Here is a 20,603-nt window from a genome sequence, read left to right as displayed (position 1 = left end):
GAAATACAAGTATACAAGCCAGATACATGGCATGGCAGCCAATAGCATCAGGTAGTAAACCTGGGTCAACAAGCTCTTGATGTCCTGAATGTAGTCTATCATCCTAGTAACCAATGGCTGAAGCAGAGAATCCACCCAGGCTCCAATATGTTCAACCAAAGACCCTGAATAGTGTCGGGAAAATACTGGAGTTTGTGGGAATGGCACATCAAAATATTCACATATCTTATCATCTAGAATACCTAATTCCTAACCCATATCAAGTATTTCTTTCGGTTAAACTCGGGAGCGTTTCTTTAATATGTATGCGTGGATCTAACACATTCTAGCATTCTCTTCCATTATGCATCATGCGTCTTTACTATGTACATTATAAACAGTTTTGTATATAGAAATTTGGTAAATCACCTTAGATGATCCAGGTAATGTTGGATCATGTGATCTTTGTTCAAGTTTATAGGCGTTCCTTTCCTGTACGTCCTCGCGCATGAGGAAGGAGGAGCCTGTCCTCCGAAACGTCCGCCGTGAGGTTGGATGGTTTGGACTGAGAGTGGAACACGCCAGCCTGTGAGCATTTGAATTTGTCCTGTACGAGATACCGATTTAAGAAAAATAAATGAACGCAAAGTCTGCATCTGTGTGAGTACTCTCCTTGATTTCGTGGAGTGAACACGGCAAAGCGGCAACTTCAAGGTATTTCTCGCACACTAGACACATCTCTCTATAAAGTATTGCTGTTGTATAGCGGATTTAGTGGAATCCATTAGATGTGTATGGACTTATATACTGCTTGGGAAGTGCGGTGTTGGTTATTTATTGTCAGACATCAAAATATTCACATATCTTATCATCTAGAATACCTAATTCCTAACCCATATCAAGTATTTCTTTCGGTTAAACTCTGCAAGCCTCTGTAGGATCCAACAAGAGGGGTCTGTAGGTAGTAGTGTCCTGAAACATATTACATATTTCAGATACGTGATTCTAATAAATACCCCTTCCATGAGATAACCGCTTTTATCTGTGGTTTACTGGACATCTGCGCCCTATCTGAGCCGGGATCCCCCATGGTCCTAAAGCCTGCTGCGGCTGATATACTTCTCCCTCTGACTGTACGACTCCCTTGGACGTACCCCGGCAGGAGCTGCGGTGTTCAACCCAATATGCCTGATATAGAGTTGTGCCTATAATCCAGCACAACTCTACTAGGTGAGTGTAACACCTCTTTCCCCTGTGTTTATCACTCTGGTCACCTTTTATTGCACCAGGAGGCGCCCCCACCTCTTCCCCTCTTCTCCCCCTTTTCTATATTTCAGATACGTAGAGCGTTTTATCCAAAATTATCACAGATCCCACAAGATTCATAAACATTTTTTTTTTTCTTTTACAGTATCTGGGTTCAAGTTCAATTCAACAATTTTCTTTTTTCAATTTCATCATTGCTGTTAACCAAAAATGACTCATCAGGATTATCCTCCAAATCACTTCTGTGAAAAGTCGTGTCCTCTTCGTTGTGTGTTGTAGAACTGTCATTCGCAAATTTCCCCTCTACAACAACGGATTCTTTGGTGTGAAACCATCAATTTTTGGGTGCAACATATGGAGCTCATAGAAATTGCAGACAGAATAAACTGTTCCCTTTCTGTTATCTCATGAAAAATCAAACAATAACTGTGTTTGAAAAAATTGATGGAAATTGAGGTCCAGAGACATTGGCGGACGGCTTAACAAAGTAGGTTGAAATGACAGATCAGGCTGTGGACATCTAGTGTCCCTAGCAATATTACTGTTATAGAATGTTACAGATGTTTAGTTCTTTAGCTGGAAACAGACATCAACAAAAACATTTTTTTTTTTGCAAATGTAGGTCTGAGTTGAACGATTTTTCTGAAATAAAGGGTACAGTCATACATAAAAAATATAGATAAATGGTTGACGTGTTCTTCCTCCCTTGCGTTCCGGCGGCCGCGTCCACTGCCCAGTGATGCATTGCGGTGGGCGGCGTGGCGGATGTGGCGTACTGCGGTCCAGCGTGACACGCACTCGGTGTACACTCCCGGAAGTCGCGGGGAGGAGGCATCGATCCCGTGCCCAGAGAAATTAAGGACGAGATTTGAAACATCTGTAAGTTACTATCACTGTATAAATTGTCTGTTTATTATTGTGTACTGTTGGCTTGAGAAAGGTGGCCGCTATGCCACTGAAACGCGTTGTCAAATAAACCTTATCCTATACACTCGGTGATTGCTTATGTGGCGTGGCATCGCATGGACTGGGATTGTTCCTCTTAATTGGCTTTCTTGGAGGGGGATGAGATACCGGTTATCTATCCCCCAAGCGAAGTAAGTGAATTCCGTAATCCTCTTGACATTTTGGTTTATCTTGAGCGCGGTCCTTCCCTTTTGTTCTTTCTCGTTTTGCTTTTGTTACCGGTGTGGATCTTTACACTCGGGCACCGGACCTGCGCCCTCCCCTTGTGGATGCATAACCATTGAATCTACCTGGCTCTAGGTGTTGTGGGTGTTCCAAGCTATACCCACAATCACCGGGTGAGTGTCACTCTGTGTTTACATCTTTTATTATTGGATGAGCGCTGCTCTATGTACTACTCCTAAATATAGATAAATAAGATAAGATAAATCTGTGAAACATGTTTGGTCAAATTCAAAAAGTTTGGGTTTAGCTTTTTCCTTTGCCTTTTCCAGCAGGCAAGATGCTTAGTTCTTTAGCTGGAAACAGACGTCGACACAAATTTTTTTTTTTTTTTTTTTGCCAATGTAGGTCTGAGGTGGCTGATTTTTCTAAAACATAGAGGAGTAACATTGGCTTTTTGAGGTCCAGGGGGTACCGACCACAGGAGACGATTGTATAAATGGTAAAGACTGAGAAAATACCGGTGCATACTCAGAACATGAAATGGTTTCCAGAGCAGTAGTCACAGAAGACTGTGGGGGAGGCTCCACACGAGATGGCTTTGTTGAACTAAAAGTGTCAGTGGGCGGTAGGCTACTAATAGTGCTATTTTATGGTAGTGGTGGTGGTGGTGCTAGACAAAGTGTAGTTTAAAGAAAACATGCAAAAATCATTAGAAGAATGTAACGAACAGATTGGATAGGTGTCATTGGCTTTGCCTAAGAGAACCTTTGTAACCGTTTCCTCCAGACTATCACCATATTTACCATGTATACTGTTTTTGAAGCCACAAATTAATCCTTTTGGTGTCCCGCGGAAAGCAGTGGAATTTTATGTTGTGATCACAAGTTCTCCGCTTAGTGGTGCATCCGTGGGCAATGCAGAAAGGCATTCTGTTTTTGAAATGAGATTTACAAGAATTTTGTTAGACACAAATGGAAACTTTAGCGTTTTTTCATTCATTTTGTTGCACGTTGGAATTCGCTGTGTCCACGTTGAGACAATATAATCACACACTGGAGAGGGCACATGTAACACAAGGGGAAAAGTACTAAGTTAACACCCACGTATAAAGAAGGTGAGGACACACTGGAGAAGGCACGAATGGAAGGCAAGGGGAGAAGTTGTACTGTGCTTTGCCCACATGGAGCACACACTGGAGAGGACAGGCATGTGACAGAAGGTAAATATTCCTTGTATAAAGATTTGTGTTAGCTAAGGGGGAAATTTATCAAACCGGCGTACAAGTATGCTAGTCTAATAAATTTCACTACCCCCGTGTTCTACATCGGATTTACCAAGGTTCCTAAGGCTTTACTAAGTAAATCTGTCCAGCCCGAAACAGTCGCAAATATCTATGCCTGCTTCTGAGAAGGCATCGATTTTCAGCATCATTAAAGAGAACCAATCACCTAAATATAACTGTCCCTATTATGACAGTACATCTCTCCCTAAGTCTATTCATGAAGATACAGACTGCCTTTGCAGTCTGTATCTTTATACTTTACCAGATCCTCTGTTCCCTGGCTGTTCCGGTGAGCGCCGCCATCTTGATGACGTCACTTGCGTTCCAGCTGTGCGTTCCAGCGTGACGTCATCAAGATGGCGGCGCCGCCGGAACAGCCAGGGAACAGAGGATCTGGTAAAGTATATCTATGAAGTCTATCTATGAAGATACAGACTGCCTTTGCAGTCTGTATCTTTATACTTTACCAGATCCTCTGTTCCCTGGCTGTTCCGGCGGCGCCGCCATCTTGATGACGTCACGCTGGAACGCACAGCTGGAACGCAAGTGACTTCATCAAGATGGCGGCGCCGCCGGAACAGCCAGGGAACAGAGGATCTGGTAAAGTATAAAGATACAGACTGCAAAGGCAGTCTGTATCTTCATAGATAGACTTCATGAGGATACAGACTGCATTTGCAGTCTGTAGCTTTATACTTTACCTATCCTCTGCTTCAGTGCCGCAAGGCCGGGCACCGCCATCTTGATTACGGGCCTTGCGTTCCACCGCTGGAACGCAAGTGACGTAATCAAGATGGCGCCGCCGGCCTTGCTGCACCGAAGAAGAGGATTAGGTAAAGTATAAAGATACAGACTGCAGAGGCAGTCTGTATCTTCATAAATAGATTAGAGAAGAGGGACTTTAGATAATACACAGCGATCTTGCGCTGTATAGCGCGAGATCACTGTGTGTTAACAGAGCGGCAAGCAAAGGATCATGGGAACCTTTCCTGCCACTCTGCATGACGGGAGTTTCCTGTCTCGCGCCGGCTCTTTTGAAAAGAGCCGGCTCGAGACAGGAAAGTAAAAAGGGAATAATTCAAAAACGTGACAATAAAAATAATTAATTATATTTGCAAATGTCAATTAAATTATGATTTGCATCTAATTAAGGAATACAAATTTTTTAACTTTCGTCCATGATTGGTTCTCTTTAAGTCCAAAAAAGTTCATTTTATTGCTCATTAATGTACACTCTGCAACCCCCATCCTGACAGAAAAAAAATAAATGTAGATATTTTTGCAAATGTATTACCCAAGAAAAACTGAAATATCACATGGTCATGATCAAGTATTCCAAGCCTTTTTTTAGTATTAAATAGAAGCCCCCCTCCTTTTGAGCTAGTACAGCCATGAGTCTTCTTGGGAATGATGCGACAAGTTTTTAACCCCTGGATTTGGGGATCCTGTGCCAGTTAAACTCCTCCTCCCTGACTACCACTAATAGATACACCTATGTTACTGCTAGCACTATATTATACAGAGCACCCACCCACTGAGCAAAGATTTAAAAAAAAAAAAATGAGGTAAAACAATGATTTTGCTGGGATACCCAGCAGGATCCTGAAGTATGTTGAGATGTTCTGACATATGAGGGACCTCCTGTATGTGATATATAGGTACAATCAGTACGATGTTCCTATGACAGAAGATAATGTTTTTTTCTGACAGCTAAATGGTCAGTATCAGAAGTAAAACCCACAAATCCTGACTGAGTAATCCTGACCTGTGAGTGGAGATGACCCCCCCACTTGTTTGGCTTTTCGAAGTGATTGGTGGCTGCTCCAATTTAACACTATAGAATGTTTCTAGTTACCATTAGGCCAGGGTTCAGACTATGGAATTTGCGTGGATAAAATCAGGCGGATTTCGTTGCTCGTACATGCTCATGGCCGCGCACCTCTCCGCCCGTGCCATAGACACCATTCTATGCACAGACGGACTCCGCATTCCCCCGAAAGAATTGACACGTCAATTCTTTCGTCGGATAGCAGAATCTGCCGGCCCATAGAATGGTGCCTATGAAGCTGGTGGAAAGGCGCGCGGCCGTGAGCGTGTACGAGCAACGAAATCCGCCTGATTTTATCCATGCGAATTCCATAGTCTAAACTCGCCCTTAGTGAGCATAGATAATAACAGCAATGAAGAATCGGGCAGGGCTCACACAATGGAATTGCAACTCTGATTCATGTAGACATCAATTAACTCAACTTTAAAAACATTTTTCAACAATTTTTTTTGCAGCCTTCCTCCCACTGGTGACCACCCTGACATATGGATTTGGCATCTTGCGGAGCTCACTTCTCATGGAGATAAAAGTGTTAGTAAAAGAGTCTAGTGATGGGATTCCTGCAAAAATAATAAATCATAGAAACTTCAGTGAATGTGACCCCAGACTCCGAAATACAACTTTATTATTGTAATGTTTATTCCAGACACTTATACAAATACAAGCTCTATATGTATCATTATATACTGTATATATATATATATATATATATATATCAGTATATGTGTATCATTATAATCCAAATCATGTCAGAAACATTTCCTGCTGGTGCTGTACACCACATAATGGGGGAGATTTATGACTATGCTCCCTATCTGCCCGTTTTCTGTGGTGTACGCCTGCCGTATCCATTGCTCGCCTGATGGGCAGGTGGGGGGCATGACAAGGCGGGAAGGAGGCATGGCCATGAAGGTTTAGAGTATGTTCACATCTCGTTTTTGGCTGCATGTTGGGCTACACGTCAGAAATCAGTGAAAAAAGGATGCTGCCGTGCAGTACGACGTGCGGCCGACGGCCACGTTGACTTAAAAGAGCAGGACGGAGTCATTATGTGACTGTGTTCTGCTCATTTGCGGGACGTACACGGCTTTTGTGCAGGACTCAAAAGCGTAGTCGACCATGCTTTTGAGTCCTGCACAAAAGCCGTGTACGTCCGGCAAATGAGCAGAACGCACGTCGGGCCGCACGGCAGCATCCTTTTTTCACTGATTTCTGACGTGTAGCCCGACGTGCGGCCAAAAACGAGATGTGAACATACCCTTACATGTACAAACAGGTGTAAACCAGGCAAAAATCTACACCTCCTCTGAGCAGTTGTAGCTTTTTGTGCAATGCCTGCGCCCGGTGCATGGCCAGCTGGCTGTACTAAGAGGTAATACATTACGTTCAATCACATTTATATATGTAGTCAGGGCCGGCGTCAGCACCTGGCATACTCGGGCAAGTGCCGGGGCCCACGGACGCCCAAGGGGCCCCCGACACTTGCCCAAGCAGTGAGACAGACGCTGGCAGCATCACCGACCCCCGGGGGAGGGCTGGAGGGGCTGGGGAAGGACCTGCCTTGTTTGCTGCACTGGGGAAGGACCTGTGGTGACGTCATAAGGGGGCGGGGCTGAGAACGGAAGAGGCTGCATATGGATGAAAGACCTGTGGTGATGTCATAAGGGGGCGGGGCTGAGAACGGGAGAGGCTGCATATGGATGAAAGACCTGTGGTGATGTCATAAGGGGACGGGGCTGAGAACAGGAGAGGCTGCATATGGATGAAGGACCTGTGATCATTGTCATGTGACAAGAGGAGGCGGGGCTCACTAATACCTTCCCTCTGGTATGCTGTGAGTTTTAGTTCTTCTCTTATATCTCCTTCTGTAATGGCCTCTGATCTCCCATAATAACAGGCTGTCCGTGCTGGGAGTTGTAGTCCTCTTATATCTCCTCCTGTAATGTCCTCTGATATCCCATAATAACAGACTGGACACACTGGGAGTTGTAGTCCTATTATATCTCCTCCTGTAATGTCCTCTGATATCCCATAATAACAGGCTGGACATGCTGGGAGTTGTAGTTCCCCCTGGTATACCTCATGTAACTCCATTCTAGCCTGCTCTATGGTGAAGAAGCTAGAATACAGACTCCAAGGGGACGACCTCCTTCTAGCACCTCCATTCTAGTCCATTCTAGCATGGATGCGCTCTCACCAACAGGCGCAGAACGATGACGTCATCACGCCTGCTGGTGGATCCACAAGGTGCACACAAGGGAGAAGACCCGTCCCCCGGATTAGTGAGTATGTTTTATTTTTTTATTTTCTTGTGCTGAGGGAGAGCAGGGGGCATTACTATGGGGACAGAGGACATTATTACTATATGGGGGGCACAGTATGGGGACATTATTACTATATGGGGGGCACAGCACAGGACCCACAAACCTCCTTACTTTACTGCACATGACACCAAACAGTGGAGTTACTACTGTATAGGAGCCTATGGGTGGGAAAAAGGGAAGGAAGTTGCTGGAAAAGTGCGGAGTCTAACATGTTTGTCTGACAGGTCCCGAAGAGATGAATTGTAGCTGGAAGAAATCATCATGGAGGTCTGGGCCAGATGGAGAGGAAACGGAGAGCGATCGCCTCAGATCGAAGAAGACAGTCACCTGTGAGTTACTGGATTACGGTTTTTTTCAATATTTTGTCAAACTTTATTTGGTAGGTGTGCCCCGAGGTGTGCTATGCAAAGGGGCCCGCTGAGGCTTTCTCGCCCAAGGGCCCACAAAAACCTGGAGCCGGCCCTGTATGTAGTCATTGTTTGAGATTAGTCAGAATAGTCGGTTTGGTAACAAGGATCTTCTTCATCCTCATCATCATCAGGTCAATCATTATATTCAGGCTGTATTGAAAGTAAATGGAAATAAGAGACCAATGTTAGTGGATTGTCAAGCAAGGACGTTAAAAAACTAATAACAAACAGGAAGGAATCTATCAAAATTGTCTATATTTTTGCCTCACTCACCGTGGCACTGAAAGCTGAGATCAGGCGGGAGTGGTATAAACTTTTTTTTGGTATAAACAATTGCGCAAGACATAAGATGATAAATTCCATCTGTATTCTTATCACACGTACTAGTCTCTTTTCCCAACATCTAATTTCCCTATCTCAGGCCAGCCTTTAAAGGGATATTGCAGAGAATTTTGTTTTTAATCAACTAGTTTCAGAAAGTACTAAGAATTTTAAAATACTTTTATTTTAAATTTTAAAGTCTTCTAGTATTTATCAGCTGCTGTATGTCCTGCAGGAAGTGGTGTATTCTTTCCAGTCTGACACAGTGCTCTCTGCTGCCACCTCTGTCCATGTCAGGAACTGTCCAGAGCAGCAGCAAATCCTCATAGAATAGCTCCTAGCTATTACACACACAGCAAGAGGGGAGGGCACCCAGACGATCTGTAGATTATCTGGGTTGTCCATAGGAGATACTGTTGCTAGCGGGATTGTTTCTTTCCACATTTTGACAATGATCAGCTGACATCATGCAGACTTCACACAGAAGTCGCTGGATAAGCTGTAAAGCTTACTGCACGTGCACCATCATATCATCCCACAGCACAAGTGTAAGAAGTGGAACAAGGTTCTGAAAGGTACTGGAGGCAAGCCGGGTGGAATGAAGGAGTCGGCCGGGCGTTACAGAGCGGTGCTGGCCTGTGGCTCTGATGCCTCCTTGGCTCTTAGAAGTTACTTTCTTTTTCAATGCAACAACGGAAAAAAGTAGATATGTCTTGTGATTACCAGATATAATATGCTGCTGTGCTTTGCTTATGTTGCATTTTCCAACTGACAGGTTTCCTCTAAAGGGGTATTCCTCTCAGATAAAATATATGTTGAATCATCCCCCCTCCCGGAGACTAATAATTCAGTCCATACATGTCATTACCTCTTCTGTCTCCTTCCCCCAGTTTAAAACAACTTCCTTCTGCTGAAGACACAAAAATGTGTGTGTGAGCTGTTCTCTCCGTCTTCCTCTCCTTTCCCTTGGGGGTTAAAAGTGCCTTGGTCGGCTGTATCTGCACTCTGTGAGGTCGGTAGGGTTAATCGCAGTAAAGCCACAAGTAACTTGACCGTAGATTTACTCTGGCATTACAGAGACAGCAGGCAGGAACACTGATGGGAAGGGAGATGGAGTAAACAGCTCTTATACACTTTTCTACATCTTCAGCAGAAAGCAGCAGCTGAGAACTCAGGGAAGGAGACAGAAAAGGTAATGGCATGTATTGAACAAATTGTTAGGAGGTGGAATGACTTGTATGTATTTTACCTGAGTGGAATACCCCTTTAATGTTATACAGGGTTGAGACAAGTGTTAAGTAGACTGAGCAATATTTTTTGGATAGACTTCCACCAGAGACAGTGAGGCCCAGGCATCACTTTGGTCTATTTGAGGCTGAAGTAGAACATATTTGAGAAGCCCTGCTAGACATAACTCCAACTCCAACCACTCACCATGGCTTATCCAGCAGAAGTCCAGTTGCTGTGCTGTCTAAAATATTCTTTTCATTTCCCTACACAGTTTTTCCCACTGCAAATGGATGGGATATTGAAATTCTATAGTGTTTTTCAGAGGCAATTCCTATTAAATAGAAACATCATTAAATGCAGCAAAGAACTCACCATTCCAGGCGTTGAAACGGCCAACTAGAGACTCAAAATAACCAATTTTGCCTCTCCTAAACCTAAAGTTATACATGAACATAAAGAGGAAGAAAAAAAAAAAGACAAAAATAAAGTTAACCCCTTAATGACAAAAGGTCGTTAATACACATATTTCCAGGTCACATTGAAGCAGCCCTCTATAGTTATTCCTCTTCACCTTCTAAGAGCCAGTACTTTTTTATTTTTCCACGTACAGGACCAATTTTTTGCATTTTTTATTTAAAAGGTACCTACCACCTGGAATGCGGCAAAAATCCTACTGGTGGGCTGTCTAGTCAGGTGCGCGCCGGAGACAAAGTTCAGCTATGCTACTGACTGCCTACACTTACAATGCAGTCAATGGTTAAGCTGGAAGAAATCCGTCTCCGGCGCTCTTGAATGTACAACCCATTGGCAGGATTTTTGCAACGTATCATGCCGCCCGCTTCAAGTGATAAGTACTATTTACGCTGTTCACCATGTGGGAATAATATCATTATATTTGAATAGTTTGGACAGTTCCTCACGGTACAATAACAAATGATTTTTTTATATTTTTATCAGTAAAATGGGAAACGGTAATTTCAACTTTTGGGGGAGGGCCTTTGTGAAATTTTTTTTAAGCTGTAAATTTCTTTAAAGGGGAACTATCAGCAGGTTAGACTAACCTGACCTGCTGATAGCCCCCTATAGCGCCAGGGATGCTGAGGATGAAGGGATGTGTATTACCTTCCTGCCGGTCCTGCGCTGTTAGGCCTCATTTACATGATCCATGTCGCAACCCGCGCTGCAAAAAACATAGATAAGGATCGCGGCACAGATCCCTCAGTAGAAGTGCAGCCCCCTGTGGCCGACAGCAGAGATGACAGGAGCTACTAATGTGCGCTCCTGCGTGCGCAACTGACAACTACTTACCTACCCCCCCCCCCCCATGCCAGCCGGCTTACACGTGTTCACCAAAGGAGCCAGCTAGCACAGGGAATAGGTGAGTAGTTGTCAGATGCGCTCATATAATCTCCGCATGAGCTGCACCTCTATTGGGGGATCCGTGCTGCAATCCTTATCCGCACTAGGACATGTCCTATTTTTTACGGCGCGGATCAAAGTGGGTGTGGTGGTACGAATCGTGTAAATGAATTGATTTGAGTGTCTCCTAAGATTTTCTGTGACAAATTTTCTAGGGGCAACTCAGCCAATTCTACATTACACCAGTTTGCTGAATCTCCTCCATAAACTTTTATTGATATCAGAAAAGTGTATTAAAAACAGGGAGGAGATAGATCACACAAACACCAAAGAAAAAGGGCCACAATTCACCAGCACAGGTACCTAGTAGTCACACTTATCTAGCCACAATATATTGTTGCCAGAGCATGGTACAGTACTTAGATAAAATAGCAGCTAAACCAATAAATCCACCAATGTCAGCATGTCCATGTATTGCACGTTACCCACTAAGCCGGTGCAACATATATATATATATATATATATATAGCAAAAAGAATATTGCAACTAGCCCATATAGTGCATCCAGAGGTTAAAGAAACTCTGTACCCACTTTTGCCCTCCCCCCCCCAAACTGTGATAATTTAAAGGGACACTGTCACCCCCTTTTTGCATTCTGACATCTCTACACAGGTGTAAAGGGTAAATTTAGCGTTTTTCATATCATACGTCATGGTGCTTGTTCAAGTAAAAAGTTTCCTTTTATTAACTGCAGATTGTATTAAGTGGGCGTGGTCTCGCAGCATTAGTGCCACTTAGCCCCGCCCACAACAGCACCGTTTGCCCCACCCCCTTGACGCCCATTGGTTGGTCGACGTAAAGGGGGTGGGGTCTAGACCTTTCGGCCAGCCTGTTCCAATGGCCGGCGAGGGGGCGGGGCCAACTGTGGAGTTGTGAGCGGGGCTAAGTGGTGATAATGCCGCGAGGCTCCGCCCACTTAACACAATCTGCAGTTGATAAAAGATGACTTTTTACTTGAACAAGCACCATGACGTATGATATGAAATACGGTATGAAAACCGCTAAATTTACCCTTTACACCTGTGTAGAGAAGTCAGAATGCAAAAAGGGGGGGGGGCAGTGTCACTTTAATAGTTTGTGGCAATACCAAATATGTTTGTTTATTTTTTTATTTATAAAATGGGAAAAGGGGGGTGATTCTGACTTTTATTAGGGGAGGGGATTGTTTATTCACTTACAGTAATTAGAAGCCCCCCGGGGGGACTTCTATATACACAGCACTGATCCCCCCCGGGGGGACTTCTATATACACAGCACTGATCCCCCCCCGGGGGGACTTCTATATACACAGCACTGATCCCCCCCGGGGGGACTTCTATATACACAGCACTGATCCCCCCCAGGGGGACTTCTATATACACAGCACTGATCCCCCCCCGGGGGGACTTCTATATACACAGCACTGATCCCCCCGGGGGCACTTCTATATACACAGCACTGATCTCCCATTGAGATCAATGCTGTGTATGTAATAGAGCACCGATCCGTCAGATAAGTGCTCTATTATACTGGTCTGCTGCAGACCAGATACACTGATTGCCGAGCCGGGAACAGCCAGTGTAACGGATCTCAATGCGACCGTGGGGGGAGGGGGGGGATCCACTACTAGACACCAGGGAGAAAGGCACCGCAGGACTCTTAAATGCAGCTGTTATGTTTGACAGCTGCATTTAACTTTACTATTTAATAGCCCCCTTATTAATATCTGCCGCTAATAAGAGTGGGGTTGTGGTGCGACCCCTCTCTGAACCTCCCCACAGCACGTGCCGGTACATCCTACGAACGGAAGGGGTTAATAGTTTAGACATATCAACATGGACAGACTTTTTTGTTTTCCTATATTAGGGTCCTTTCACACTACAGGTATCACGCAGATTCCATGCGCTCCAATTTGACTCTCCGTCTGTCCCATAGACTTCATTCTATACTCAGGCGGGTTCCACCGTCCCCCCAAAGTATTGACTTGTCAATTTGTTGGGTGGATGACGGAATACGCCTGACCATAAAATGGAGCCTATGGGACCGGCGGAACTTAGAGCGGGAGCACAGCGGAGTAAGGGCCCTATTCCACAGTAACGATAATTGTCCGGATCGGCCCCATTTGGCCCGATTCGGCTGATTATCGTTCGGTGAAATAGTGAGAACGATCAGCCGATGATCGTGTCATCGGCTGATCGTTCATTTAGGGCCAGACCTAAAATCATCGTTCCCCCACCGCCCATCGCTACGGTTAAATAGCGGTGCACGGCGGGCGACCAACGATTTGAGAAGAAACAGCAGCATCATCATATATTACCTGGCTGCCGGGCTTCTTCTCTGCGCTATCTTCATCCCCGGGTCCTGCGCGCTCTATCTTCTGAATGGCCAGTCAGCTGACGGAGCGATCAGCCAATCACAGGCCAGTGATTGGCTGAGTGTGACCTGTCAGCTGACCGGCCATTCAGAAGATAGAGCGCGGGGGACCCGGGGAGGAGAGAGAGCGGAGGACAAGCCCTGCAGCCAGGTAATGTATGATGCTGCAAGGGCTGCAAGGACATCGGTAACGATATCCCTGCAGCCCTCGCTCAACGATCATCGGGCCGTGGAATAGGCCCAGTAAACGAGCGGCGATCTAGCAGATCGCCGTTCGTTTACATCGTTGATCGGGCCCTCCTCGGCCCGTGGAATAGGACCCTAAGCAACGGAATCCACGGCAAGTTATCTGCGTGATTTTCGTAGTGTGCAAACACTGAGGAATAGGCGAGCAATTGAAAAGGAAAGTTTTCTGCCTGAAATTCCTTACATATTTAGCTCTAGTGGAATAGAAGCAGAATTCGAGTGGGATGCAAGCCACAATGTCTTCTAGAGGATTCCCGTAGGGGAATCCGCCTAAAGAATTGACTTGGCAAATCATTGGACCGAAAGTGGATCCACGTCAGAACAGAAAATCCTTCTCAAATTCTGCCATGTGAACAACAAAGCAGAAATCCCATTGAACACAATGAGGCATTTCTCGGTACATATTTTACGGGAGGAATTTCAAGTGGAAATTAAGAGCGCTGTCAGGATGGGGACAGGAGGACACAAGACACACCCCGCTGTCTCTGCCTCCTTACCACAACTGCTCTAGGCAGCAGCGGATAACTGGGCGACAGTCCCTAACCTGCACAGGTGAAAACATGGACAGCACAAACAAACACAACGTATTGTAGTCAACAAGACAGGTCGGTATCAGACAGTCAGGGCCGATTCTAGCTTTTCTGCTGCCTGAGGCGGAAAAAAAATGGCGCCCCCCCCCCCCCCCCCCCCCCAGCTTTTTTGATTGACGCCAGAATCAATTGTGTATCAACTATTCCCTGCTATCAATAAACATTATTTGTCATTGTGTATTAAGAGGTTCTGCAGCAGCTGGGGTGTATTAAGAGGTTAATCATACACCACAGCTGCTACAGAACCTCCTAATAAACCTCAACCGCTGCAGAACCTCTTAATACAAACTATAGATAGGAGATAGATAGATAGATAGATAGATAGATAGATAGATAGATAGATAGATAGATAGATAGATAGATAGAGAGATAGATTGATAGAGAGATAGATAGATATATTGATATATAGGAGATAGATAGATAGATAGATAGGAGACAGATAGATAGATAGATAGATAGATAGGAGATAGATAGATAGATAGATAGAAGATAGATAGATAGGAGAGATAGATAGATAGATAATAGATAGGAGATAGATAGATAGATAGATAGATAGATAGGAGATAGATAGATAGATAGATAGATAGATAGATAGATAGATAGATAGGAGATAGATATGAGATAGATAGATAGATAGATAGATAGATAGATAGATAGGAGATAGATATGAGATAGATAGATAGATAGGAGATAGATAGGAGATAGATAGATAGATAGATAGGAGACAGATAGATAGATAGATAGATAGATAGATAGATAGGAGATAGATAGATAGATAGATAGATAGATAGATAGGAGACAGATAGATAGATAGATAGGAGATAGATAGATAGAAGATAGATAGGAGATAGATATATAGATAGATAGATAGATAGATAGATAGATAGATAGATAGATAGATAGGAGATAGATAGATAGATAGATAGGAGACAGATAGATAGATACAAAATATACGCAGCACTCGTGTATGCAAAACTCGTGTATGGGTGCCAGCTGTCCCACCTCGGTCCAACCGGTGTAATAGATAAATCCAATATCAAAACGACTGCAGCACTCCAATAGTGTGATCTGTGCAAAGATTTATTGGCTCATAACAACAAACAGCGACGTTTCAGACCCGTCGATGGGGTCCTTTCTCAAGCAAAGAAAGCTTTGCTTGAGAAAGGACCCCATCAACGGGTCTGAAACGTCGCAGTTTGTTGTTATGAGCCAATAAATCTTTGCACAGATCACACTATTGGAGTGCTGCAGTCGTTTTGATATTAGATAGATAGATAGATAGATAGATAGATAGATAGATAGGAGACAGATAGATAGATAGATAGATAGATAGATAGATAGATAGATAGATAGATAGATAGGAGGGAGAGAGGTAGAGGGGAGGGAGGATAAAGGGGCTAGACAGAGAAAAGAATCATCAGGCTTACAGCACGGGCAAAGGATCCTGGACAGAATGGCTGAGGAAGAGGGAGAATGCACACGGCCCGGCAGAGGTCACAGGTTACCACACTGATGGGGAAGCACGGCTCATGCTACAGAGAACGCGGCAGCCGACTGATTTATGTCCTGATGACCTGTGGGGCACACATTTCAGCAGGCAGCATTGTCGGGGGCTGCAGCGTTCTCTTCACACATTGTGCTTCTCTGTAATTATCCCCCCCCCCCCCATCCCCGTAAATTACGATTTACAAGGCACAGGAGAGTCTGTGGCAGAGGAAGGATCACGGCCCCCCTGGTACCTGTGGAGGGCGGTGAGGAGCCGACCGGGTCAGGGACGGTATATGGATACTAGGCAGGGGCAGCTGTCAGTGACTGGGAAGATTCTGCCGCCCCCTGCAGGACCGCACAAACTGACGCCTGAGGCGGAATCCTCATTCCACCCCATGGCAGGAGCGGTCCTGCAGTCAGTCGCCACAGTGCCAAATCAGAAGTTGGAGGAATAGACGGGAAGCCAAAAACCAAAATTAGGGAACCAAGGAATACAGGTTAAATGCTAGCTTAGTAAATCTCACAAAGAATGCTCTATCACAGCCAAGGAAGGACAAATTAAGGGAGGATATATATGGAGGCCAGAGTCCCAGCCCCAGAGCGTATGACTCCAGCCCCAGACATTCATGCAAAGCGACACCAGTCAGTTAATACAAATACATTACACCTGGGCTGATTGGTCAGTAAAGCCCTGGCGTTGGAAACAACAAAACAAGGCGCCACCGCGTCCCTAGCAACCAGGCACGCCGTCACCAAGGGGGCAGCCGCACACTCCGGCAGTGCTGGGACCCAAGTGGGGCAGACAGCTCCTGACAAGAGGTTTCTGCTTCAAATTCCTCGCCTATTCGTCAGTGTGCACATGTTCTTATAGCTTTTACCTCTCTGGTGAACTAATAAAAAGAGGCACATGCATCTCATCAGACATGTGAGAAGTTATTGATCAGGTCTCATTGCTGACGGACTGCGCTGCTGGCCGGGGATTGCATTGCACTGCTTCGATCATTACCTGTCAATATCTTCTGATCACAGTGGGTGTCAGCAGTGAGACCCGCTCAGATCAATAACTTTTGACATGTCTGATGACATGTTAATAGTTTTTTTAAAAGTAGGTTAGATTTAAGTGTGCTGTTATTTGTGTGTATATTTGCCTGAGGAAGGTTTTGGCATAATTGAGAGCCGAAACGTGTTGCGCCAATGAATATTGTTTATTGTTTTATATTATACTGCCTGGAGTACAATCCTTGGTGGTGTCTATTCCTCTGGATGTTCTTTCACCTGCGCTGGGCTCACCAGAAGGGCTTCCTGTCCCAGACGGTCGCTGCTTGGAGTCTGTCTGTCTACAATTGTCTATAACTCCCAGCTTGTCCACCGGAGCTGGCTGCGGTGTTCTTTGAGTTCTCGATAGTGTAGTGCCTAGTTTATGCACAACTCATCCAGGTGAGCATACACTTGTGTTCACCACTCTTCGAATTCTTATTATCTGACCTCTATTTGCTGCACTAGAAGGCGCCCCACTTCTCTCCTTTTGTCTTAGGGTACAAACACACACACCGTATACGCAGCAGATCTGCAGCAGACTTGATGCTGTGTTCAGTTATTTAGATCTATATATACGTAGTGTGAACCCAGCCTCAGGGTTCAAACCCACTTGCCGGATCTGCAGCGAGTCTCCTTGCTGCGTTTTTGCAGTGAGACTCGCTGCCGATCCCGGCCCTATACTTTCAATAGCAGAGAAACTCGCAGCAGGGATGTACATGTATTTTGTCTGCAGCCCGCCCCATTAACCCCCCAGCTGCCGGAGATTATACATTACCGGGTCCCCGATCCTGCTTGCTTCGGGGCAGGATCGGGGACCCGGTAATGTATAGCCTGGCCGCCCCCCTGCTGCCCCGATCGTATCCTCAGCAGCACTGATCGCCCCCCGCAGCCCCCGGCCGCACGATAGCCCCCGGCCGCACGATCCCCCGGCCGCACGGTCGAAGCGGCAGGGGAGCGATCAGTGCTGGGGGGGGGGGGCCATCGTGCGGCTGGGGGCTGCGGGGGATCGTGCGGGCGGGGGCTGCGGGGGATATCGTGCGGCCGGGGCTGGGGGATATTGTGCGGCCGGGGGCTGCGGGGGGCGATCAGTGCTGCTGAGGATACGATCGGGGCAGCAGGGGGGCGGCCAGGCTATACATTACCGGGTTCCCGCTCCTGCCCCGAAGCAAGCAGGAGCAGGGACCCGGTAATGTATAATCTCCGGCGGCCAGGGGGTTAATGGGGCAGGCTGCAGACAAAATCGCAGCAGGGATGTACATCCCTGCTGCGAGTTTCTCTGCTATTGAAAGTATAGAGCCGGGATCTGCAGCGAGTCTCACTGCAAAAACGCAGCAAAGAGACTCGCTGCAGATCCGGCAAGTGGGTTTGAACCCTCTAGGTAAAAACCCACACACCGTATACGCAGCATATTTACTGCTGCGATACGCAGCAAATACGCAGCAGATTAGATCTAAATAACTGAACACAGCATCTAATCTGCACCATCAAATCTGCCTTAAAGAGAATTGAGCTGCAAAACCCCACCCATACTTGGGGCAAAAGTGGTACAGTCATGTTTTTCTAAAGCCCCTATTACACGGGGCAATCAGCGGGAGCAAGCGCCAACCTGTCAGGTCAGCGATCGCTTGCTCCTCGTTCCCCGCTCGCTAGCAGCACTGTTACACGTGCCAGACAGCGGCTGATCGTTGCCTTCTATTACACGAGACGGATGAATATGGCCGATAATCGCTTTGTGTAATAGGGCCTTTAGTCTGGATAAACCCTTTAAAGACATAAACTAATGTCACCTACCTCAGGTTATCGGCCATCTTGGATTCCTCACACACGGTGTCCCTGGAGGTCTCACCACAGCAGGAGTAGGAGCCGTCTCTATAGGGTTCTGAGTGATCCATATCCGATGTCAGGGCTGAAGCTACAGTATAAGCCGTCAGGGGATATAACATAGACTGTGGTGACCTCTGTACGGCCTCACTGTTCTCCTGGACTGTGTGATCATATCCCAGAAAGTGGGAAACCTCATGGATAATGGTTTCTTGCTGAGATTTAGATTCTGGGTCTTTTCTCCAAAATGCTGCACATAGATGGATGGTTCTGTCCTCACGGTCGGGGTATACGTAAGCAATGGTTGTACTGTCCTTTTCAGGTTTTGTATTTTTTGCAAATGTGACTTTTTCTTGTTCCCGGATCAGCTCCTTCACCAGATCTGTGGTCAGTAATGGACAGTTATTCTCCGTCTTCTGGTCTCCAAACTCCATAGGATCGTCCACCAGGAGACTTTCCCTTTTCTTTAGAACATCATGTAAGAGTCGCCGGGTCCGTTCTTTAGCGTCATCTGCCTGTCTATTCTCTTCTGAGCTTAACCCAGACCATATTGGAAGAAGCCATTCTGGCATTGTTACTGACTCTACAGCTGGTTCTCCCCTTCCTATATCATGTCTTCTCCCGTCTTTTTTACCGTTACTGAGTGGAAATCCCCCGGTCTCTCTCACTTCATTGCTGGTAACAGTAAGTCATACTAGATTATAATAAAACACGTGTCCATATTTTGTCTGTACTTTCACTTTCTAAACAATGATGCTCACAGTTTTGCTTGTTTGGACAAAGCCGCCCCTTTTAACTACTTCATGACCAAGTTTACTTTCACTTTTGCTATTACTGCATTTTATCCATCTACAGAGCCATATGAGGGTCTTGTTTTTTGGGGGGACAAGTTGTACTTTTTCATCACACCTTTAAAAAAAAAAAGTATGAGGAAACTGAAATTTTTAAATTGAAAATTAGAGAATTAAAAGCACACATATCTAAAAACATATATAACATTTAATAACCCCTGTTCCAGAAATCCATCTGGAACATTGTATTCCAAAACAAGGAGGCTCTTTAAGGGGAAACTAACAGCACATTAGAAGACTAACCCACCGTAGGGCCAGAGACACTGAGAATAAGGTAATGTCCTTACTTTTATCCCTGTTTTCAGTAAATCTTTACTTTATTCAATATTCAAATTAGGTGGTTTGGTGCGCAGGAGGCAGGAAGGATTGGTGCACTGAGAGCAATAGTTGTATCCCCAATGCACCAAACCACCTAATATGCATACTGAATAAAGGGAAGATTCACTGAAAAGAGCTGAGGATGAAAGTAAGAAAATCACCTTATTCTCAGTGTCTCCAGTCCTATAGGAGCATAAGGGTATGTACGAAATCGGCGAGGAACTTCAAGCGGAGTCCGCAGTGCAAACTCCGCTTGAAATTCCTTGCCGCTTTTGTAGTGTGAACAAACCCTTATAGCAGGTAAGAGTTTTCTAAACTGCTGTTGATTTCCATGTAACCCTTTGACCCCCAGTATTAGCATATGGATTAAGCTACTGTACAAAAGTACTAGAAAACTGCTGAGGATGACTGTAAGGAACTTACCTTCATCCTGAGCGACGTGTGCTCTATTGAAACATCGCAGGTTAGATGTTTCTATTTAAATAATAGGTTTTCCACAGCATCCTCCATGACCGCACCATGAATGGAGGATGCTCCCTTCATCTCTGTAGGGACAGGACACAGGTGAGTATGAAATGCCCCTCCCCAGGGCACACTCTCAATGTTCTTGTCCCTACAGAGAGGATGCAATTTTTCTCCCTGAGGAGAGATCTTATAGTTACCCGTCTGCGTTTTGGCCGCTCTGGTCCTGGACCGTGATGACATCCCT

Source organism: Dendropsophus ebraccatus, chromosome 9 (assembly GCF_027789765.1).
Source record: "Dendropsophus ebraccatus isolate aDenEbr1 chromosome 9, aDenEbr1.pat, whole genome shotgun sequence".
Lineage (NCBI taxonomy): Eukaryota > Metazoa > Chordata > Amphibia > Anura > Hylidae > Dendropsophus > Dendropsophus ebraccatus.
The sequence above is the reverse complement of the archived record's forward strand: the minus strand, read 5'-3'. Positions refer to the sequence as shown.